Source organism: Moschus berezovskii, chromosome 23, assembly GCF_049115385.1.
Source record: "Moschus berezovskii isolate FMDL1 chromosome 23, NW_MosBer_1.0, whole genome shotgun sequence".
Lineage (NCBI taxonomy): Eukaryota > Metazoa > Chordata > Mammalia > Artiodactyla > Moschidae > Moschus > Moschus berezovskii.
The window spans coordinates 42322927-42347498 of record NC_142482.1 but is presented as its reverse complement, the minus strand read 5'-3'; the positions used below and the strand labels follow the sequence as shown (position 1 = coordinate 42347498).

Below are 24572 nucleotides of genomic sequence, written 5' to 3'. Positions count from 1 at the left end.
GAGCCCTCTATACTTCACCCAACCCCTAGCTAAGATCCAGACCTTGATGGGGAAGACTTGGGCATGATTCACTGAAGAGCAGAGAAATTTCTGTGGGGTTGTGCCAGCAGAACTTGCTTGAAATCTGCCCTCTGGAACTTGCGGAAGATGATTCTTCCAGTGTTTCTTGGAAGACTCTTCCTGGAGAGGTCTCTCACTGACAGCTCTCCACTAGAAAACACTCAAGGGGGATGCCCACCACGGGAAGTTGGTGGCTGCTGCTGTCTGCTGGAGCCTGAAGCAGGGGAAAGCCATGCCTGTGTAGGAGGTAGGCCCTGGGGACACAGCAGGCCAAGTAATGCATGGGAACCAGGATGCAAATCCCCCTTCTTCTTGCAATGATTCTCCACTATTCTCTACTGCAGAGCTTTGGTGCCTATTAAAAGAAAACTATTTAAAAGATTCATACCCAGTTCCACAAAGCAGGCAAAAAGGGTGAACTTGGGACTGAGAGACAGTAAATTCATGAGTAGTGGATAATGCAAATTTTGTTACCTAAAAATGGGAACAAACTCTATAGCATGTGACTTCGGGGCTGGACAGCAGGCAGAAACTGGAAAGTCCTTGAGAAGACTGTTACTAAAAAGTCCTGAAGACAATTTCTTCCTGTTGCCTGTCTCACCATATTTCACTGAGCTTATACATTTCTTTAGGTGCAAGAAAATCAGAGGTGAATACTATACCTCAATATAGGATGAAATCTGTCAAAATTGCAAATCACAGACTTTCTGGGAGTTTCTGATCTTTCTTGAGACCACATCCCTTTCTTCTCTGATACTCAGGTGATGAGGAGGAGCTTCAGCAGAGACGCCCTCCTGGACAGGCAAGTTTAGGATTATGGAGAATCTGAACAAACCAGCTTCTCCAGAAGGCAGGAGGCAGACTTTTCATCCAAGAAGTTTAGGAAGTTGCTGATGAGTAACAATGATAAAATTGACCTAACATTTCTTTCACTCCCCTCACTCTCAACTTCATTAATATGCCCATTTCCTGTTTTGCTGTGTTTCTCCATATTTTTGTTTATGACACTCTAGGTCGTAAGAGATCAAATTGCCAACATTCGTTGGATCATAGGAAAAGCAAAAGAATTCCAGAAAAACATCTACTTCTGCTTCATTGACTACACTAAAGCCTTTGACTCTATGGATCACAACAAACTATGGAAAATTCTTAAAGAGATGGGAATATCAGACCACCTGACCTGCCTCCTGAGGAATGTGTGTACAGGTCAAGAAGCAACAGTTGGAACCGGACATGGAACAACAGACTGGTTCCAAATCGGGAAAGGAGGACATCAAGGCTGTATATTTTCACCCTGCTTTTTTTTTTTAACTTATATGCAGAATACATCAGGTGAAATACCGGTCTGGTGAAGCACAAACTGTAATCAAGTTTGCCAAGAGAAATATCAATAACCTCAGATATGCAGATGATATCACCCTTATAGCAGAAAGCGAAGAGGCTCTAAAGAGCCCCTTGATGAAAGTGAAAGAAGAGATTGAAAAAGCTGACTTAAAATTAAACATTCAAAAAACTAAAATAATGGTATCTGGTCCCATCATTTCATGGCAAATAGATGTGAAAACAATGGAAACAGTGAGAGACTTTATTTTCTTGGGCTCACTGTGCTGCTGCTGCTGCTAAGTCGCTTCAGTCGTGTCCGACTCTGTGCGACCCCATAGATGGCAGCCGACCAGGCTCCGCCGTCCCTGGGATTCTCCAGGCAAGAACACTGGGGTGGGTTGCCATTTCCTTCTCCAATGCAAGAAAGTGAAAAGTGAAAGTGAAGTCTCTCAGTCGTGTCCGACTAGTAGCGACCCCATGGACTGCAGCTCACCAGGCTCCTCTGTCCATGCGATTTTCTAGGCAAGAGTATAGATGGTGACTAATGTGACAGTTGTACCATAAAGAAAGCTGATTGCCGAAGAATTGATGGTTTTGAACTGTGGTGTTGGAGAAGACTCTTGAGAGTCCCTTGGACTGCAAGGAATTAAAACCAGTCAACCCTAAAGGAAATCAGTCCTGAATATTCATTGGAAGGACTGATGCTGAAGCTGAAGCTCCAATACTTTGGCCACCTGATGTGAAGAACTGACTCCTTGGAAAAGACCCTGATGCTGGGAAAGATTGAAGGCTGGAGGAGGAGGAGAAGGAGACAACAGAGGATGAGATGGTTGGATGGCCTCACTGACTCAATGGACTTGAGTTTGAGTAGGCTTCAGGAGCTGGTGATGGACAGTGAATCCTGGCATCCTGCAGTCCATGGGGTTGCAAAGAGTCGGACAAGACTGAGTAGCTGAACTGAGGTCATAAGAACATTATTTTGCCCATATATGACTTTGGAGAGAGGGAGGTAGAGTGTGTTACTTTTTTACCCAGTGAGACCTTTAAAAGAGAGGGCTGGCTGGCTTTTCATAGACTCTGCAGCCTCTCCTGAATGATGGGAGAGCTATATTCCAGATTGGGACCAAAGCATAGAAACTGGATTCTCCACTTCACCAATGGATCTTATTTTACTGAGTTGTTTTTAGTGAGTTACTTGAATTTGCTGGTAGTCGTGTTGCTTTTGGTTTTGCTTTTTGTTTTTAATTAAGAGTCGTTTTTTAATGAGCCAGCTATCAAATCCTGAAAGTAGACAGGAAAATAATCCTTGCTTTGTATCAGGAGCACGGAGTCTCTGATCTGGGACTGGAGACCTAGGATTTGTGGTTGAGTTTTCTTCCTCACCAGGTCTCTTTACGTTATTGCTGTTGCTGGTCTGAGCTGAGTCCCTAAACAGATAGTGTGTGTGTGTGTGTGTGAGTGTGTGTGTGAGTGTGTGTGTGTGACCCTCGCAGCCCCTTTGTGTGCTCAGTGTCTGTCTGACTCAGTGATCAGTGTGCTCATATTTATGTGTGTGTGACTTTGTGTGCTCAGTGTGCTCCTATCTGACTCTTTGCGACCCCATGGACTATAGCCTGCCAGGCTCCTCTGTCCATGGGATTTCCCAGGCAAGAGGACTGGAGTGGGTTGCCGTTTCCTACTCCACGCAGATCCTTTACCTGGATGGAAATTAACAAATTTTCTGATATCTACCACAACTCCTTTAGACAGAGTTTTTCTATTTGGATTTTAACCATACCAGTGGGGAAGGAGAAACATAGCTCTTTCTTTAGGCCCTGGATCGAGGCTTTAAAAGGTATTTCCGCCTCAAAGACAAGGTTACAAACAGACAGAGCCTCTCTTCGGCTCAGTTTCAGGGAGGTCGCTCCATTTCCTTCTTCCTGCTGACCTCATCCTTATCCTCAACTCTCAGTCTTCCTTCTGAAAACGAGGAATTTGAAACAGATTTCGCGTACTTTTCCCCAAGGCTCTAAGAAATGAAGCCTGGAAAATCAGTGCGGAACATACTGCAGAGCAGAGGGCGTGACTGTAACTAAAATCAAGTGGCCCCGTAGCCCTCACCCGGGAACCTCGCATCTTAGCGGATGGGCAAGTTGTTCATTCCCCACTCTTGTCAACGTGCAACCTCTGACCCTCGACTGCTCTGGATATTCAGGCAAAACTCTCAGAGGTGGATTAGGGGTCCTGTATTTCCTTTGATAAAAGCCAATTGAACATGATGTTAAAACTATCAGAGAGTGAGGGAATTTGTTTGGCCACAGATGAGAAAATCGAAAAGGGTTGACAGTAGGGTGTTAAATTTTCCAGAAACCAATTAAAATAAAACAACGAAACCCTAACGATTTCGGTACATAATCTGCTTTAAGATAAGGAGTTAAAACTTTCACTACTGGGGCTCCGTAGCTCAGGGGTTAGAGCACTGGTCTCGTAAACCAGGGGTCGTGAGTTCGAATCTCACTGGAGCCTTGGGGGCGCTGCTTTTAGAGAAAAGACATGATACAAATAAAGTTGCTGTCATATATGAATTCTTGATATCTGAAATTCTGGTGTGGGAAACCTCATTTGAAATGCCGCCAATGCAAATTAATACCAATATAAGCCTTTTGATGTGAAGAGCCGACCCATTGGAGAAGACCCTGGTACTTGGAAAGATTGAAGGCAAAAGGACAAGGAGTAGCAGAGGCTGAAATGGTTAGATACCATCAGTGATTCAAGGGACCTGAGTCTGGGCAAACTCCGGGAGACAATGAAGGACAGAGAAGCCTGGCGTGCTGCGGTCCATGGGGTCGCAAAGAGTCGAACACGACTTAATGACTGAACAGTAACAACTAGCCTTTTAATAAACCAATTTCTATTGTGATTCAATTTGTTGTAACCTGGAGTCCTGACTAACTTAGGTGCTATAAGCCTAGATATTGTTATTATCGATTTTATCATACTTACTTAATGGAGTCTAAGCTTCCTTGAAAACAGGAGTCATAGCTTGCTTCATATTGTATCTCAGAGCTAGATACAACAATAGAAAACTCAAAAACGGAAAAAGCAAAGAGAATAAAGACTGAAAAAAAACAAGAAAAGGGTGTTCAAGTGCTGCAGTACAACTAGAAAAGTGTAACATGTAAGTAAGGGGAACTTGAGAAGGAGAAGAGAGAAAGTAAGAGAAGAAATATTTGAGAGAATAATGACTGGGAATTTTCCTAAAATTAATGTCAGAAACCTAACCACAGGTTGGGGAAGCTCAGAGAACACCAAGAATACATAACAAGACTACAACTAGCTACTTGATTTTTAAACTACAGAAAATAAAAGATAAAGTCCTGAAAAAAGTTAGAGGGAAAAGCATCTTACCCATACAGAACTAGAGATAAGAATTATATCAGACTGCTCCTCAGAAACCAAGCAAGCAAGAAGGCAGTGAAGTTAAATATTTAAAATTTTGATGAAAAAAAACAAAACAGAATTTTGTACCCTGTAAAATTATCCTTCAGAAGCAAGAAAAATACTTTCAAACACCAACAACACTTTAGGGAATTTGTTGCTAGAAGACCTGCCTTGCAAAAACAATCAAACAAACAAAAAACATGCTAAAAGGACTTCTTAAGAGGGATGAAAAAAATAAATAAATAAAGGTCAGAAACTCAGGTCTATATAGACAAAGGAAGAGAACCGAAGAAGAAATAAATGAAGGTAAAATAAAAACTTGTATTTTTCTTATTCTTAATTGATTTACTATATAATGGTTTGTTCAAAATAATAGTATTAACTAAGTATTTGATTTTGTATGCTTATTTATATACCATACACCTCTCTGTATATATATTTGCTTGTGTATGTCTATATATGCATGACATGAATGACAGCAATGATACAAGGTACAGGAGAGAGGAATTGGGATTATTCTGTTGTTATAAGGTACTCATGCTAGTCAGGATATGATATAGTGCTATTAGTGTTATTTGAAAGTAGACTTGGATTAGTTGTAAGTATATATTGCAAACTACTGAAAAAAGTAAAAGAAGTGTTCAGTTCAGTTCAGTTCAGTCGCTCAGTGGTGTCCGACTCTCCGCGACCCCATGAATCACAGCACGCCAGGCCTCCCTGTCCATCACCAACTCCCGGAGTTCACTCAAACTCATGTCCACAGAGTCGGTGATGCCATCCAGCCATCTCATTCTCGGTCGTCCCCCTCTCCTCCCACCCTTAACCTTTCCCAGCATCAGAGTCTTTTCCAGTGAGTCAACTCGTCTCATGAGGTGGCCAAAGTATTGGAGTTTCAGCTTTAGCATCAGTCCTTCCAGTGAACACCCAGGATTGATCTCCTTTAGAATGGACTGGTTGGAAAACAGCATGGAGGCTTCTAAAAAAATTAAAAATAGAACTACCATATGATCCAGCAAATTAACTTTTGGGTATTTATCTGGAACTTGAAGGAAACATCCACTTTGATGAACTAGATCAAGTTGACCCAGAGAAAGGAATCAGAGAGAGAAATACTCCAAACTTCTGTCATCTCTCATTCTGTTTGCTCCCTCAATTGAAACTCAAGATGAAGTTGCAGGGCAGGGGAACCCAAATTGTGGTCGGTGCAGGCCAGACTTCCATAGAACGAAGAGCAGGCAGAAATCAGAAGATTTTTTTTCAATCCCAAGCACTTGGCTTTCTATCTACATTTTTCTTCATTCACATGATTTTATGCTTCTAATGCCTACGTTGTGTTAATGAAAGTCAGTTTAATATCCAGTGACATATTGTGAGTCTTGTAAGTTTTCATCTCTTAAGAATAGTTCCCAAAATACTAGTTCTTCTTGTCTAGATCCAGACTTGGAACACAGCACATGAGTGCTAAGATGTGGTTTATATAAATCACTTAGAACAATTTCTGGCCCGTGATAAGCTCCATCCAACTTGTGGCTGGTATTGTTGTTTAGATGAATGCCCTCTAGAGGTTCAGGCAGAGCTCGAGAACTGTGTGGTGGGAATGTAGGAGGAGATCGTGTGGGGAGATGGTCATTACTAAAGGGCTATGTCGCTTCTCAATGCTCCTTACTTTAAAGTGTGTTTTAAACACACTAATGTAATGATCCAGTACAGCAATGCAACAGACGCCGAAATATGGAAACAGTTCTCTCCCCTCGCACTCCTTCCTGCATCTGAATGGGGATATTTGGTCATTGATCTAGCACTCTCAGTCCTGTCTGTTAAGTCCAGTGTGGACAGGAATAGTCAGGCTATTCCATTATTTACACAATTCTCCTTCTCACTGACAGGAATTATTCCATAAAAGCCTAAAATCCTCATATCTGGTGTGTATGTGCCAGTTGCGATTACCCTACGCCAAAAACAAGCAAACTAACAAAATCGGCCTTTATAATGAGATGCCCCAGGCAGAAAATGAAGACACTGGGTGAGTAAATTGGGTTTGCCTCTACTCTACTGGGTTGTAGAGGCAAACTACCTGCAATGACCCTCGAAAGAAGGTCAAAGCTGGTGGAGGAGCAAGGTGGGAGTGGGTGTGGGGGACACCACCTTGATCTCTGTAACAGTAGGCACAAAACAGCCATTTCCGCTGTTTTGTTTTTTTTTTTCCCATAGGAGATGCCGGACCAGCCGGCTGTATGACTTCGAATGAGGTTTGCAAGCAGGCTCGGGAAGGATTTAGGGGAACCTGGAGGCATAGCCCGGAGATGCTGGACAGCAACGTGGATAGTTCCGCTAGAAGCGCTGGGAAACCCTCTGGGCGAGGACTGGGCTGGCTCTGCTTCTCTGGGTCCTGATCCGGTAGGAAGCATCACGGACCAGCCAGGCGGGGCGCGGTGATGCAATACCTCAGTCAAATAGCCCTTGTCTTCCACGGAAATCGTTCCCTTCTTGGAGTCAAGGCGAGGGGGAACCAGAGTCCTCCCGTCCTTTCTCCTCAGCCTTCTCTCGGGGCTTCTGAAACGAGCATCCCTGAACCCCTGGGAAATGCTGATCCTTGCGGGCCCAGAGGAAGGATCACAAACACGCTTGCGGGAGAGATGGAAGTGTCTCGGTCAGTGTCTCTGCCAGACCAGCCGCGGCTGAGGAGAGTGGGGAGAAGGGGGTCTGCAGCAGTGCGGCGCGTTCCCGCTCCGCTTGTCTCGGGGATCCGGCGAGCCTGTCGCTCGTGGCTCTGTAGAGTGCGCACCGAGAGCGAAGGGAAAGCATGCTCCAGTGGCGCAATCGGTTAGCGCGCGGTACTTATACAGCAGTATATGTGCGGGTGATGCCGAGGTTGTGAGTTCGAGCCTCACCTGGAGCATGTTTTCTTCCCTTTATGGTTTCAGTCTCTTTTCACTCTAATGCTTTCCTTCCCTCCTCTTTAAAGATAAAAGCTAAAAACGGCTGTTACATTTTCCAAGGTAAGAACGCAGAATATTCCCATGATTAAGGAGAATATTTGGTCGTTTTCAAACACAAAGAAATCACAAGCCGAAAGGAGGCAAATTGAGCTCATTCAGGCATATTCGATTCTCCTCTGTTGCTGCTGCTACTGCTGCTAAGTCACTTCAGTCGTGTCTGACTCTGTGTGACCCCATAGACAGAAGTCGACCAGGCTCCCCCGTCCCTGGGATTCTCCAGGCAAGAACACTGGAGTGGGTTGCCATTTCCTTCTCCAATGTGTGAAAATGAAAAGTGAAAGTGAAGTCGCTCGGTCGTGTCCGACCCTTAGCGACTCCACGGCCTACCAGGCCTCTCCATCCATGGGATTTTCTAGGCAAGAGTACTGGAGTGGCTTGCCGTTGCCTTCTCCGTCTCCTCTGCTGCTGCCGCTGCTGCTGCTAAGTCGCTTCAGTCGCGTCCGACTCTGTGCGACCTCATGGACAGCAGCCCACCAGGCTCCTCTGTCCACAGGATTCTCCAGGCAAGAATACTGGAGTGGGTTGCCATTTCCTTCTCCTCTGCTAGGAGATCTTAAAGTCAGGTTGTACAGCTTCGAATGAGTCTCCCTCATCCTTTCCTCGCTCCTAATATAAAACCATCCCTCAAATCACCGAGCACGGAAGAGGACAACCTGGCCGCTCTGCCATTTCGTGCAACTGTCACAGGGGCTCACGAATGCCCAGAAGCTGCGCTCAGGCATCTGTCTTAACGTTGAGTTCCATAAGATCTGCAGTGAGGTTGCTGAACTTCATCTGTAAAATATAAATGTGTTTGAGTCGAGCTCCACCGCCTACTTTACATAAACCAGACTGGGGAACAGAAATTTATCTCCCCCTGCAATGAAACATAGGTGGCTGTGTATGTATTTCTCCCTAATTTAATCAGAAAATAAACGACCATGTTTGGAAAAACGACATTCATCTGGAGGCTGTGTCTGAAATAAATGATTGCATGTTGCTCTACTTTTATCCCGTCTCTCCTGGATTTCATTGTTTGACAGGGCCCTCATTCTCTTGTGTCTCTTACATATGGTTGTAGCCTACAGTTTCATCTCAATTTTTTTCTCACCTACTGATATACACATTCTTTGCATTATGTTCATTCCCTTAATTACAGCATCTTTCCAAATATTGATGATTTTAAGATTTCTTTCCCATCCAGTCCCCTCATTTGAATCAAGACCTATGCATCTTACTGCCTACAGGATATTTCTGTCTAGACATTCCTGCAAGTCTGTAACAGCAACGCATGGGGAACTCATCAAACTCAAATCCACTCCCATTCCTGTGCACTTTGTCTCAAAGGCAGCCATTCAGCAAATACTTGATGCCTGCTTTTTGCCAGATCCACTCTAGATGCTGAGATTACTGTAGTGAAAAAAAAAAAAATCAAGTATTCTCTAGAGCCTAATTTCTAGTAGGGAGAAATAAGCAATGAACAACTGAACAAAATTTATTTATATATAGTTAGACAAAGTGGTAATAAGTTTATAGAAAAAACAAAAATAGGATAAGAAGGATCAAGGATACCAGGGAATATGCTGGGAGTGCTATGTGATATGAGGTTGTTAGAGAAGGCCTGTCTAAGCAGTGACATTTAAGCAGAAACCTGAAGGAAATAAGGGAGAAAGTCTTGGATACATACGGTGAAAGACGTACAGGCAGAGGTAAGAACAAAGGCAAAAGTCAAGCTCTGGGAATGGCCCCATGAGCATAGTTAGAGAAGAAAAAGGAAAAGAGGTCGCCCCAGCACATAGTGAGTCCTCTACATATGAATCTTCAAGTTGCAGAACTTTCAAAAATGCCAGCACGCATTCGCTTGTCCAGTCACATGAGTTAGTTCACCTGTCTGACTTACATTGTCACATGCGTGCATCCTCTACAAGTGGTTGTGCTTTTGTGTACTTTATTGTACAGTACTGTATAGAGTACAGTATCTTTCTTCCAAGTCTAGGATGTCCAGAAGCAAGTGTCCAGGATCAGTGATGTATCCGGTACTGCTAAGAAGCCCCAGGAACTGGAGGCCCAGAAAAAGGAAGAAGAGAGATAAGAGGAAGAAGTAACTGAGGAACTGAAGAGATTCACGACGCAGGAAATGGCAAGGGAATTTTCTTTATCTGAGGAGGCACTGTTAGCTTTTGAGCACAGGACCTGAATCTGTAACAGTACACAAAAGGATGCAGCAGCGGTTCAGAAAGCAATACAGTGCTACTGTGTCATTTATGGTGAAGAAAAAAGAGCTACTACCCAGATATCACTGGATCATCTTTACAAAGATGGTTCAGTTCCGTTGCTCAGTCGTGTCCGATTCTTATGTGACCCTTGGACTGCAGCCTACCAGGCTTCTCCGTCCCTGAAATTCATCCAGGCAAGAATACTGTAGTGGGTTACCGGTTCCTTCTCCAGGGGATCTTCCAGACCCAGGAATCGAACCCGGGTCTCCCGCATCAGAGGCAGATGCTTTAATCTCTGAACCACCAGGGAAGCCCAGGTAGCTGGAACTGAATCCAGCAAGGAATCAGAACTTATGTCTTCAATGTCAGGCATGAGTGACACTGCACCTTGCCCTCCATCTCCTATTGCTGACGATTCTTCAGCTCTACTATCTCCCACCTCCTTTCCCTCCTCCAGTCAGTAGCTCTTCCTGCCTGTTCACTCCATGCCAGCCCCTGAAGGCCAGCTGTTGTATTGTACTACTCACTGTAAGATTCAAATCTCTATTTTATTGTTTGTTTGTTATGTATTATTTGCATGAAAAGTATTATAAACCTATTACAGTATAGTACTATATAGCTGATTGTGTTAGTTGGGTACTTAGGTTAACTTTGTGAACATACTGGACTTATGGGTGCACTCCTGTAATGGAAGTTATTTGTATGTAGGGGACTGACTGAATTTTTCAACAGAAGAGCCTCTTTAATACTTTTTGAAACCTAGTGCCTGACATGATACTACATAATACTAGTTAATACAGTGACCAAATGATGTTTGAGGAAACAATGCGAAAATAAAATTGCCAAATTCACAAAGAATGTTTCCAGGGGTTATTCCTGTTTCCTGTAGTGATCTCTGGCCAGTGAAGGGCTGGGTTGTCTCTGATTCCCATGGCTTGATTTGGGAACTCTGGGATGACTCTGATCACACCAACTTCTGTGCAGCTAGCTGTTCTAAACAGAAAGCAACAATACAGTTCTCTAACATTTTCTTTAAAGCAAAATGCATTTATTTAGGATGCACTAGGCATGAGGAGTTTTAGTTGCAGCATTCAAACTCTTACTTGTGGTTTGTGGCATGTGACCAAGGATCAAGTTGGGGCCCCCCACATTGGGAGTGCAGAGTCTTACCCCTGGACCACCTGGGAAGTCCCTTAGGTCTCTTTCCTGGTAAGACATTTATATACAAAAAGATTCATGCATTTTAAGTATAGAGTTTGATGAATTTTGATAATTGTGTTAATTTCCTATTGCTTCTGTAACAAATTGGGACAAACTTAACTGTTGTTGTTGTTCAGTTGCTAAATTGTGCTTGACTCTGTAACCCACGGACTGCAGCACACCAGGCTTCCCTGTCCTTCACTGTCTCCTGGAGTTTGCTCAAACTCATGTCCATTGAGTCAGGAATGCCATCCAGCCATCTCATCCTCTGTCACCCCCTTCTCTTCCTGTCCTCAATCTTTCCCATCATCAGGGTCTTTCCCAATGAGTGGGCTCTGCATCACGTGGCCAAAGTATTAGAGCTTCAGCTTCAGCATCAGTCCTGATGAATATTGATTTCGTTTAGGGTTGACTCGCTTGATCTCCTTGAAGTCCAAGGGACTCTCAAGAGTCTTCTCCAGCACCACAATTCAAAATCATCAATTCTTCAGTGCTCAGTCTTCTTTATGGTCTAACTCTCACACCCATACCTTACTACTGGAAAAACCATGACTTTTGTTTTGTTTTCCATATTTTTTAATTTATTTGCCTTGTGTCTGTCTCCATCCATCCACTAGAAGATAAGCTTCATGAGAATAGGGACTTGATCTTTTTTGTCCTCCCAGCATCTTGGGTCATGCCCAGCATGGTGAGATACTTAGGAAGTGAAAAACCATGACTTTGACTCTACGAACTTTTTTTGGAAAGCAATGTTTCTGCTTCTTAATATGCTGTATAGGTTTGTCACAGCTTTTTGTCCAAGGAGCAAGGGTCTTTCAATATCAGGGCTGCAGTCACCGTTCATAGTAATTTTGTAGCTCAAGAAAATAAGATCTCTGGTTCCTCTGCCTTTTATAAATTCAGCATGTACATCTGCAAGTTCTTGGTTCACATACTGCTGAAGCCTAGCTTGAAGGATTTTGAGCATTACCTTGCTAGCAGTGAACTAAAATGGACAGGAATGGGTAAATTTGATGCAGATGACCATTATATCGATCACTGTGGGCAAGAATCCCTTAGAAGAAATGAAGTAGCCCTCATAGTCAACAAAAGTCCAAAATGCAGTGCCTGAGTGCAATCTCAAAAATGACAGAATGATCTCAGTTTGGTTTCAAGGCAAAACATTCAGCATCAGAGTAATCCAAGTCTATGCCCCAGACACCACCCTTATGTCAGAAAGTGAAGAGGAACTAAAAAGCTTCTTGATGAAAGTGAAAGAGGAGAGTGAAAAAGTTGGCTTGAAGCTCAACATTCAGAAAACTAAGATCATGGCGTCTGGTCCCATCACTTCATGGGAAATAGATGAGGAAACAGTGGAAACAGTGTCAGACTTTATTTTTTTGGGCTCCAAAATCACTGTGGATGGTGATTGCAGCCATGAAATTAAAAGATGCTTACTCCTTGGAAGGAAAGTTATGACCAACCTAGATAGCATATTAAAAAGCAGAGATATTACTTTGCCGCCCAAGGTCCGTCTAGTCAAGGCTATGATTTTTCCAGTGGTCATGTACGGATGTGAAAGTTGGGCCGTGAAGAAAGCTGATTGCCAAAGAATTAATGCTTTTGAACTGTGGTGTTGGAGAAGACTCTTGAGAGTCCCTTGGACTGCAGGGAGATCCAACCAGTCCATTCTGAAGGAGATTGGTCCTGGGTGTTCATTGGAAGGACTGATGCTGAAGCTGAAACTCCAATACTTTGGTCACCTCATGCGAAGAGTTGACTCACTGGAAAAGACTCTGATGCTGGGAGGGATTAGGGGCAGGAGGAGAAGGGGATGACAGAGAATGAGATGGCTGGGTGGCATCACCGACTCGATGGAGATGAGTTTGAGTGAATTCCAGGAGTTGGTGATGGACAGGGAGGCCTGGCCTGCTGTGACTCATGGGGTCGCAAAGAGTTGGACACGACTGAGCAACTTAACTGAATGCCAAAGAAGCTGAATCTGAATGGTTCAATGAAGACCTATAAGACCTTCTAGAACTAACACTAAAAAAAATGCCCTTTTCATCATAAGAGACTGGAATGCAAAAGTAGGAAGTCAAGAAATACCTGGAGTAACAGGCAAGTTTGGCCTTGGAGTACAAAATGAAGCAGGACAAAGGTTGACAGTTTTGGCAAGAGATTGCCCTGGTCATAGAAAACACCCTCTTCCAACAACACAAGAGGACTCTACACATGGACATCACCAGTCAATACCAAAATCAGACTGATTATATTCTCTGCAGTCAAAGATGGCAAAGCTCTAAATAGTCAGCAATGACAAGATCCGGAGCTGACTATGGCTCAGATCATGAAATCCTTACTGCAAAATTCAGGCTTATGTTGAAGAAAGTAGGGAAAACTACTAGGCCATTTGACCTAAATCAAATCTCTTATGCTTATATAGTGGAGGTGACAATTCGATTCAGGGATCAGATATGATGAACAGAGTGCCTGAAGGACTATGGATGGAGGTTCATAGCATTGTACAGGAGGTGGTGAGCAAAACCATCCCAAAGAAAAAGAAATGCAAGAAAGCAAAGTGGTTGTCTGAGGAAGCCATACAAATAGCTAAGAAAAGAAGAGTAGCAAAAGGCAAAGGAGAAAGGGAAAGATATCCTCAACTGAATGCAGAGTTCCAGACAATAGCAAGGAGAGATAATAAAGCTTTCTTAAGTGAACAATGCAAAGAAATAGAGGTAAACAATAGACTGGGAGAGAATAGAAATCTCTTTAACAAAATTGGAAATATCAACATTTCATGCAAAGATAGGCACAATAAAGGACAGAAATGACAAGGACCTAACAGAAGCAGAAGATATTAAGAAGTGGCAAGAATACACAAGAAGAACTATACAAAAACGTCTTAATGACCCAGAAAACCAGGATGATTTGGTCACTCACTCACCTAGAGCCAGACATCCTGGGATGTGAAGTCAAGTGGGCCTTAGGAAGCATTACTATGAACAAAGCTAATGCAGGTGATGGAATTCCAGCTGAGCTATTTAAAATCCTAAGAGATGATGCTGTTAAAGTGCTGCACTCAATATGTCAGCAAATTTGTAAAACTCAGCAGTGGCCACAGGACTTGAAAAGGTCAGTTTTCCTTCCTATCCCAAAGAAAGGCAATGCCAAAGAATATTCAAACTACTGTACAATTGCCCTCATGTCAGAAACTTAGTGGCTAAGCACAAAATTTTTGTCTTGCAGTTTTGTAGATCAAAAGTCTAAAAAGGCTCTCACTGGACTAAAACCAAGCTGTTGGCAAGTCTGTGTTCCTTCTGGAAATTCTCTTAGACAATTCTTTTTCTTGCTTTTTCTAGCTTCTAGAGGTGGCCCACATCCCTTAACTCTGGACCCCATTCATCTTCAAAGCCAGCAATTGCATTACTCTAATCTCTGCTTCCCTTGTCACATCTTCTCTGATTCTCATTTTCTATGCCTCTCTATTCCACTTTTTTTTTAGAAAACAATTTATTCATTTATTTATTCTTGGTTGCCTTCAGTCTTTGTTCCTACCTGGAGGCTTCTGTTGTTGCGGTAAGCTGGGGTTCCTCTTCATTTCTGTGTGTGGGCTTCCTTTTTTTGGTGGCTTCTCTTGTTGCTTCTCTTGATCTGGCTCTAGGCACATGAGTTTTAGTTAGTAGTTGCAGCAGTCTCAGTAGTTTTGGTCTGCAGGCTCTATAGTCAGGTAAGCCCACAAATTTGATTACTTAGATTAAATGAGCCCATTCTTTGGAGGATATAGTAAAAATCCTAGCAAGTTATATTATGTATATTGATAAACTGATTTTAAAGTATATTGAAAGATTCAGAATAACCAACAGGATACTGAAGAACAACCTGGAGAAGGAAATGGCCACCTACTTCAGTATTTTTTCATGGAAAATTCCATGGACAGCAGAGCCTGGTGGGCTACAGTCCATGGGGTTGCAAGAGTTGGGCATGACTTATCAGCAAAACCTCCACCACCACCACTGAAGAACAAGGTTGGAGGTCTGACATTATTTAGCTTCAAGATTTGTTATAAAACTACAGTGATCAAAACAGTATGGTATTGGTGAAAGAATAAATAAATAGAGCAAAGTAACAGAATAAAGAGCCTAGATATAGACCTAAACCAATCTAGTCAACTGATCTTTGACTAAGGAGCAAAGACAATAAAGAATTGTCTTTTCAACAAACAATTCAGAAACAATTACATGCAAAATAAAAATGAATCTAGACATAGATCCTATGTCACAAATATTAATTCAAGTAGATGATGTGGGTGCACACTCAGTCTCTCATTTGTGTCTAACTCTTCGCAACCCCATGGACTATAGCCCATCAGACTCCTCTGTTCATGGGATTTTCCAGGCAAGAATACTGGAGTGGGTTGCCATTTCAAAAAATTGGGAGAACATATTTGCAACACATATCTGACAAAGGACTTGTATTCACAATACATAAGAGCCAACTCATTGGAAAAGACCCTGATGCTGGGAAAGATTGAAGGCAGGAGGAGAAGGGGATGACAGAGGGCAAGATGATTGGATGGCATCACCAACTCAATGGAGATGAGTTTGGGCAAGCTCTGAGAGATGGTGAAGGACAGGGAAGCCTGGCCTGCTGCATTCCATGAGGTTGCAGAGTTGGACACGACTGAGTGCAACAAATGAACTACAAATTCAATTTTTAAAAAACTGGCAATCAACCCAATTTCTTAACTGGGGAAGAACATATGGGAAGATGTAAAATATCATAATCATCAAAAATACAAGTCAAACTCACAAAGAACTATCACTACATCCTGGCCTGAGTAGCTAAAATTAAAATGACTGTGAAGCAACTGGAAGCCTTATACGTTGCTTACAGTGGTGTGAACTGTTACATACATTTGGAAAACAGTTTCACAGCAGGTAATAAAGTTAAACACACATATATCCTGTAGACCAGCAATTCTACTTTTACACCTATATATCTATCTAATAAATCAGTGATTATGTTCACCTGAAACTATGCACAAGAAAGTTAAGTATTTTTTATAATAACCACAAATTGAAAGCCAAATGCCTATCAACATTAGAGTGGATAAGTAAATTGTGGTACAACCATGAAATGGAAGTTTATAAATAGGAGCAAACTGCTTTTAACTGCTTTAAGAAAAAACAGATGAATCTCAAAGACAATATTGAGTGAAAGAAGCCAGACATAAGAATGCAGAGTCTACTTGATTCAATATGTATAAAGTTTAAAAACAAATGGGAGGGAACATGAGGGAGCATGCATAGTGACTAAGGGGTGTAAACTTGTAAAGATCATCATGCTGTGCACTTAAAATTGGGGTGCTTTACTGTATATAACTTATACTTTAGCAGAATAGAAAGGAATAAAAATGACTTAAAGAATGGAAGATATTTAAGCGTCAAGTCAGAAATGATCTCAAACGGTGTTGTCTTGAGTTCTAGGAAACTTACCACTCCAACAGGAAGCTATGAATCACCACGCCCCTTTGGCTGTCCAATTCATATCCTTAAGAAATATACATAAATTTTCTTTTACCACTCTGTTCTTTTGTTCCTCCTATCATACTCAGGAAATTTGGGGATGTTTCCCCATTGTCTTATTATTATTATTTTGTTGTTACAATTATTTTTGAAAGGGGGAGTGTATCATGTTTTCAGAAAACAAGACAAAAGCTTTTCTTACATTTTTCTGAAATAGAGGAAGTAGTTAAGGAAAGACTATTTAAAGAGAGTAGTTGACTAGCTCGTGTCTAACGGGTGGCCGAAATAGCTCAGTTGGGAGAGCGTTAGACTGAAGATCTAAAGGTCCCTGGTTCAATCCCGGGTTTCGGCAGCTGTTTTCTTACCCTTTTGTAACGCGAACTATGAGATACTGACGCTAAATTAAATGTCCATCGTCTTCAAATATACAATATAAGTTTATAGTGCCTTTTATAAACTGAGGAGTTGCATACATTTACCCTTAATTTCTATGGCAAAACGTAATTCTGTGCCTATTACATTAATTCTTCCACTGCTGCTGCTGTTGCTAAGTCACTTCAGTCGTGTCCGACTCTGTGTGACCCCATAGACGGAAGCCCACCAGGCTCCCCCGTCCCTGGGATTCTCCAGGCAAGGACACTGGAGTGGGTTGCCATTTCCCAACTACCAGTAATTCCTTAAGGTAAGGAGGGGAAAAAAAAAAAAACCCAAAGCAAAACACTTAGTGCTTTATTTAGTACGTATTTAGATGCTATTAAAGTCATCTATAAGAAGCAGGGCACAAGCAATTTCAATTGTCCCTTGTTTACAGTAATTCTTTCGGAGTTCAAATTGCTAAAACACGCTCATTCTTTAGCCATGGTTTTCTAAGTGAACATCAGGGGTCTATACACACATTTTGAAATGTAGAAGAATCCTCAAAAGCCAGAAGATAGTTGATTTTGAAAAGTACAGAGGGCGTGGGACTGCCCTGGAGTTAACAGATTTCGTTTCTGTGACTTTTGAGCACGTGTAAGCCTTACCTGGATAAGAGCTCTTGAAGACTAGAGAAGTAAAACCTAGAAGACTTGCGGGACTTGAGCCTTTTCACTGTTGAATACTTAACCAACCACTAGCAACTCACACTTCGCCCTTGAACCAGCGTCGGCTTAAAAATCAACAAAAATCATTACTTGTTGATTCATTTAGCTTTAAATGAATATATTCGGTGAAAATTTAACTAGGGTTCGGTCAGCAAGAAAGTTCAAAAAGTAGGGGGAAAAAAAAACACCAATTCAACCCCAGGAAATGTAAAGGGATATTTCCCGAGGCTGCAGGAGATTCCTTTAACTTTAGGTGATAAAAACTATAGCCTCTCCGAGGGCCAACGAGCTCATCTCACTCTATCTTCTCCAACCTCGTGCTTGGATCCTTCCATTCGCAAAATGGAAGATGAGTGATACAGAGAATGCACTGTATCACTGGGTGAAAATTTTAATACCAACTTGAAAACATTAGGTCTCTAAGTTACAAATTATTTGCAATTTGTGATCCAGTAGGAATATGCTTTTAAAAACGGAAGTCTCCCTTCACCCACGATTGAAAATCCTATCACAGTGCCTTTTCTGCAAATAAACTAGGTTAAACTTCTCCACAAAAATTTCTCTGTGGATTTTCTAGTCCAAATACGAAGATTTGAAATAGTATAGATTCCTCATTAAAATTTATTAATGTGGTCTGAGGGAGAGGGATACAAAGAAATTATTATTAAGAAAATTGTTTTAGACGAAAACAAAAATGTAAACCAATTTACTTTCATCAAAGATAGATACTTTCGTGCTGGCCGGTTAGCTCAGTTGGTTAGAGCGTGGTGCTAATAACGCCAAGGTCGCGGGTTCGATCCCCGTACGGGCCATTCCCGGCTTAGTTTTGGACTTAAGATACTGGCTGGGTGGACCTTTACAACCCACGGTTATTGTAATCCGAGGTCCAGAAGTTTAAACGTTTCCCTCGTGGTGGTGAACTTTACCTGCGGCGCAGAGCGAGGATACAAGTTACACATTCGGAAATCTAGCCACCTATGAAGATCCTCTTTTGGTTTAGTTTGAGGAATTCCCCCTCACTTGGCAGTGATCTAGCCCAGCCTCTCTGTTCTGCCTCAACGCAGAGAAAGAGGCAAGTCTGTTCTCTTTGAAGATGCCCCTCCAACGCTACCTTTCTACTCCTTCCTTTACATCTTCTTTTAAAAATTAGTGGGGAGGGCATTCCTCTTGGTTATTCTGTCCACTTGAGGTCCGGTTTCCCAGATCCTGCGTATATCCGTAAGATTGACGTTTCTGGTGGGGTAGATACCGGGGATGAAGAGCACCTCCTGGGCCTCAGTGGGGTGTGTGCTAAGCCGCTTCAGTAGCGTCAGACTCTGCGACCCTATGGACTCTAGCCCGCCGGCTCCTCTGTCCTTAGGATTGTCCAGGCAAGAATACTGGAGGCCCGCCTCCAGGGAGTCTTCCCGACCCAGGAATGGAACCCGCGTCTCCGATGTCTCCTGTGTTGGCAGTTAGGTTTTTTACCACTAGCGCCACCTGGGAAGCAAAAGGGAAACGCCCGAACAGGGACTTGAACCCTGGACCCTCAGATTAAAAGTCTGATGCTCTACCGACTGAGCTATCCGGGCTCACAACCACCCGACGCATTCTGAGGTAAAAAACCTTCTTCATCGCGTCTCTACCGCACTTCTTGACTCAGCATTTCCACAGGGGACGTCTCTTTTTGCCAGTAGCTATGGAGAAGGAAATGGCAACCCACTCCAGTGTTCTTGCCTGGAGAATCCCAGGGATGGCAGAGCCTGGTGGGCTGTCGTCTATGGGGTCGCACAGAGTCGGACACGACTGAAGCGACTTAGCAGCAGCAGCAGCAGCATGCGAGGAAAGAGCTTTGCAGGATGGTCTTCAGAGTGAGGACTCTTCCCAGTGGGAAAAAACTACTGATGCAGAAGATACTGGTAGGGATTTTTTTTTTTTTTCGTTTTTCTTTAAAGTGTCGTTGATGTAAAAACCTCCCTTCCAATGGTCTTTTTCAGTCAGTCACTTTTCTCAAGTTCAAGAAGCTATGAAAAGTAGGAAGAAAAGCTTTCTGGATGGGTCCTTTGATGATTCTGAAGTCTCTTTCAGACGTAACGGACGGAAAATGAAGGATCAGTTCCACGAAAATACATTCGAAGGACTTTAAAAACTTGTTTCAGTATCCTTTAGAAAACAGTACCTAGAAGGGGGGGAAAAAGTCAGCTTAACGAGCCAGCCAGGAGTCGAACCTAGAATCTTCTGATCCGTAGTCAGACGCGTTATCCATTGCGCCACTGGCCCTCGCTTATTAAGCAGCAGCAGCATGTTCATATTCTCACCATTATCCGCAGTTCATGCCAACCAAAGAAATGATTGACTTTTAAAAATCTAGTGAGGGGTTAAAACCAGAGACTAAACTGACTTCGGGAAAGCATGATTTCTTTTCTGATTTGGTTCCATAACATAGACTTACAGAAAATGCTTTCTTTGAAAACAATGGGGAGTCTTCACTTACTTGCTGACTATGCATTGAAAACTTGTTTACTTGTTTGCTGCTTAGTATGAAATCTCTGGGGACTTGGTTATCTATTCCTTATTCAACTTCAAATCCTGTCTTACCCAGCGTATATTAGTGCTAGTTTTGAGGTCTTCATTCCCCCCCGCCCCCCCCACACACACCGTTTTTTCTTGCAGAATGTTCATCTGCCCTTAAAATCCTGTAAGGAGACAAGGATTCAATAGAAGTATACATTTTAAGAATCTCATTTAACAAACTCAGAAAACAGAATAAAATTGACTTAAAAATGTACTTAGCTGTTCAAAGCAGGCAAAACAACTGAAAATGCGAAAGTGCTTTAAAAGAGTGGTTTAGTACGTTGAGAAGGAGACGAGACTTTGCTTGGTTTTGAAATTCAAAACAAAGTGAGAATTTAAAATATATTCTCTCTGTGCCTCAATTTCCTCATTTGTATAAAAGGCTTTCTCTTAAAGAGAGCGTAGCAAATGCCATGGAGTATTATCTTCCATTTTTATGGCTCCCACCTGCAGCCTCTGGTATCAGGACAAACACTGAAGATGGTTGCCTGGGAATGGTTTAAAGTAGCTGCAGCTCTCCATAATCACAAATAGAGACTGTTTCCCAACGGCTCCTCTGTTCACTTTGCTATTGTGAACACTCTTACAGACTTAACAAACCATCTCAATGAAGCCAGTATTTTTGAGCGTGATCCAAGCCTCTTGTGGGTAGGCTGGGCTCTGGCTGCTCACAGATGCTCAGATTATGAAAGGGAACTCTGGAACTCTAATACTGCTGGCGCCCACTCTCTTTAAAAATATCAGAACTGCCTTTCAAGGGATTTTTCTGCATGCATGCTGCGTGGGACAACAGCAAATTATTTGGAAGTTTCAAGAGTCAAGGATACACCGAAAACGAGAACGCTGTGAGCAGGATTTGAACCTGCGCGGGGAAACCCCATTGGATTTCGAGTCCAACGCCTTAACCACTCGGCCATCACAGCTCGACAGAGCTAGTTTTATTCATTCCACTAAAAACCAGTATTCATCGTTTCCCTGCAAGGTTGGAAGAAGAGAGGATCACCGGTTTCTGAGTGTTTCCAAGAAAACCTTCTCCAACCGCAAGCTTGCATGTTTCAGTTCAGTTCAGTTCAGTCGCTCAGTCGTGTCCGACTCTCCGCGACCCCATGAATCACTTAGTGACAATTTCAACTTTTCAGGTATTTAGGCAGAAAAAAAAGTCTTGGCAATATTCTTTACTTCAAATTTTCTTTCATTCCGTGGATGTGAGGAAATTGTCTTGTTCTACCTTCAAAATGTATTTAGATGTGAAAAACTTCTCACCCCTCCAACTGCTACAGCCCTGCTCCAAGAAAGCTTCATTTCGTTTCTGTCTCCTTTTGCCTTTATCTAGTCAAAATATCCAGAATATGTGATCTGGTGTGACTTAACCTCTAAAGAAAAAAATCAGTTAAATTCCCCCAATAAGTCTGAAAGAATTCACATCAGAAAGATAGTGAGAATCCTTAGTCTGCTGGTGGGAATGCTGCTGCTGCTGCTAAGCCGCGTTAGTCGTGTCCGACTCTGTGCGATCCCATAGACGGCAGCCCACCAGGTTCCCCCGTCCCTGGGATTCTCCAGGCAAGAATACTGGAGTGGGTTGCCATTTCCTTCTCCAATGCATGGAAGTGAAAAGTGAAAGTGAAGTCACTCAGTCGTACTGGGGGCAAATTCGGGCCCCAGCTTCCCAGTCTCTGTCGCCCCCATGTGGTCAGTAAACGCAGGCGCGGTTGTTAACTGAGCTGAACACCTGGAGACCAAGTGTCATTTCCCTGAATGTGGGTCAAGTGAAAGCATGCTATTTCTTGTGTTATGCCCATTCCAAAAGAAAAACCATCCCTCTAAACTGACTTTTAGCAAACTATATCATGAAATACCCACAAACAAGTCACCAAACTTTTCAACCCTTTCTTATTTCCGGGAAATCCCTCAAACTGCTGGCAGGTAACTGATTTCAGGAATGCTCAAGATTCAATACCGTTTCCGCCTGCTGGCCTGCCACTCAGGGCGGAGCTGGATGCCAGATGCTGAGTTTTAGGAGAACGTCGAGTTTGATTCCGCAGAAGAGGAGGTTCCCCGCCACAGCCAGGGCCGGGAGTCCGCCCTGGGCCTGGGAGGGCTGGGGGTGAGAGGTGTGGGGTGAGCGAGGGAGGGGAGACGGGTCTGGCATGTTCCACTGCGGTTGAATAGCCTAAAATCTAGCCCCATGGAGAAACAGTCCCAGAGGATCTTTCTGGGGTGGTGGGAACGGAGGGGAAGGGCGCTCCCAAAATTGCGGGTAAGAGCCTTCTTTCTCCGGTCCAGACACCCGTGGAGTTTTTGAGGACGGGAATCTCCTCTTATCCATCCCCCCACCCCAACTGGCCCCCACAACTCTTCTTTCCCAATCTACTCCTGATGAGCTTTGGAACTACTGGATGGTACTAACAGGAGTAATAACTGAACAGTTGTGAGATCGCTGTTTGCTTTCGAAGTGAAGCACTTTTCTCTCTCTGAAGGTCAGGAGAAAGTCACTTTGCAGAAAACCCGATCGTCCGAGGGAGACTGTGTCGCCCGCGCGGCGCAGGCCTGGTGCAGCAGGGGTCTCCTCCGGTTGACCCCAGGCTGGCCCCTCAGTCCTTCCAGCAGGAGGACGCCGAGTGCAGGAGGGGAAAGAGCGGGTGGGAAAGGGGAGACCCAGGCTTCAGAGCAAATGGCGTCCGGACAGCTTTTCGTTTTAAACCCCTGGGCCTCAAAACAAGGACAAATGTGGTATATGTTGTGAAGACTGGTACCGCAAAAACAACGTACAAAGATCTTCTGTGGAAACGGAAAACAATTCCGAGATAGAGCCTGTTTCCGCCCGGTTTCGAACCGGGGACCTTTCGCGTGTTAGGCGAATGTGATAACCACTACACTACGGAAACTGGATGTTTAAAGCTAACAGGTAGAGGTAAATATTCTTTCGAATATTTAAATAAAACATAAACATTGTAAATAATGTAAATAAACATTTCGAAATGTTTCCATTTTTCTTCTTTTTTTTCTTTTTAAAATCAATAATAAATACAAGTAGAAATGCGTTTACCAAACGTATCTACCACAATGTTCAGAAAGGCCTGCTTGATCAGCCAAAAATTGAAATGCCCTTGAAGGCTTCCAAGAGAAAATGACACCAAATCTAAGACTTAATAGATGAAAACAAGTATGATGGTTAGAGGTTAGTAAGGGAATTTTTTGTTGTTGGGAACTGAACGAAATTGGAATAATCTTTAGAGTGGAGGAGGTGGGAATCCAAGCATTTGAAGCAAAACCAGGAAAGAAATAAGACTAAATGGTGATATATGGGCCAGAGCAAAGACAAGATGGATGTGCCTCCCAAGAGGGGAAGGTATATTTCAATTTGAATCTGATGAGAGAGGGAGTGGAGGCTAATCTTTAATTCTTCGAATGTAGATGTCATCTGTATCTACACTGAAGGTTTATTATTTTTTTAAGTGTGATTTACATACATTAAAATGCTCTAAACTTAAGGGTACTTATAGCTCAGTTGGGGAAAACATGTGACAACTCATTCATTGAATAAGCTCAGCAAATAACAATCGGGATAAACATAAAGAAAACTATAACTAGACAAATTATGTTGAAATTCTTGAAAAACAAAGATTAAAAGGGTCTTAAAAGCAACTGGAGAGAAATCATACTACATCTTAGGTTAAATAAAGATTAAATGGAATAAGAAATATTAATTCAGCGGAAGGTAGAAAAGGAGGAACTGAGAACAATAGGATAAATGGAAAACAATGTCAACTTAAACCCAGATACATATAATTGCTTTTAATGTAAATGGAATAAATAATTAAAAGGCATAAATAGGCTGGCTAAATAGTAAAATAAAACAAAGAAAAACAAGAGCCTTTTGTGTCCTGCTTACAAGAAATATACTTGAAAAATAAGACAACAGGTTGAAAATAAAGTGTCAGGAACTATGCAAACACCAACCATTAGAAACCTGGTTGACAAACAAAGGAGACATCAAAGTAAAAAGTAAGATCAAAGATAAAGAACATTTCATAATGATCAAGTGATCAACTCAGCAAGAAGATATGTCAATTCTTATATGAAGCAAAATTGAGAAAACTAAAACGAGAACCACAATAAGCAGAGCTATGGTTGGTGATTTTAAAGATCACTTTTAGGAGCTGATGAGAAACTTACAGAAAAAGGGAAATAAGTGGGACTAGAGAAGATGAGCCATAGCTAGTAACTACTCAA

The 24572-nt window shown here is 42.6% G+C and overlaps 8 non-coding genes across 8 annotated transcripts; 4 read left to right on the top strand and 4 right to left on the bottom strand.

Annotated features, from left to right (window-relative positions):
- The first annotated feature begins 3815 nt into the window (after positions 1 to 3815).
- On the top strand, positions 3816 to 3888 carry TRNAT-CGU (transfer RNA threonine (anticodon CGU)). The gene has a single exon. It is a non-coding gene; the product is annotated as a tRNA-Thr (tRNA).
- Positions 3889 to 7608: 3720 nt separating this feature from the next.
- TRNAI-UAU (transfer RNA isoleucine (anticodon UAU)) lies at positions 7609 to 7702 on the top strand. The gene is made up of 2 exons: positions 7609 to 7646; positions 7667 to 7702. It is a non-coding gene; the product is annotated as a tRNA-Ile (tRNA).
- Positions 7703 to 16983: 9281 nt separating this feature from the next.
- Positions 16984 to 17056, top strand: TRNAF-GAA (transfer RNA phenylalanine (anticodon GAA)). Its single transcript has one exon. It is a non-coding gene; the product is annotated as a tRNA-Phe (tRNA).
- Positions 17057 to 18524: 1468 nt separating this feature from the next.
- On the top strand, positions 18525 to 18598 carry TRNAI-AAU (transfer RNA isoleucine (anticodon AAU)). The gene has a single exon. It is a non-coding gene; the product is annotated as a tRNA-Ile (tRNA).
- Positions 18599 to 19284: 686 nt separating this feature from the next.
- On the bottom strand, positions 19285 to 19357 carry TRNAK-UUU (transfer RNA lysine (anticodon UUU)). The gene has a single exon. It is a non-coding gene; the product is annotated as a tRNA-Lys (tRNA).
- Positions 19358 to 19972: 615 nt separating this feature from the next.
- Positions 19973 to 20045, bottom strand: TRNAR-ACG (transfer RNA arginine (anticodon ACG)). Its single transcript has one exon. It is a non-coding gene; the product is annotated as a tRNA-Arg (tRNA).
- Positions 20046 to 21180: 1135 nt separating this feature from the next.
- Positions 21181 to 21262, bottom strand: TRNAS-CGA (transfer RNA serine (anticodon CGA)). The gene has a single exon. It is a non-coding gene; the product is annotated as a tRNA-Ser (tRNA).
- Positions 21263 to 23151: 1889 nt separating this feature from the next.
- TRNAV-AAC (transfer RNA valine (anticodon AAC)) lies at positions 23152 to 23224 on the bottom strand. The gene has a single exon. It is a non-coding gene; the product is annotated as a tRNA-Val (tRNA).
- Between the last annotated feature and the right edge of the window lie 1348 nt (positions 23225 to 24572).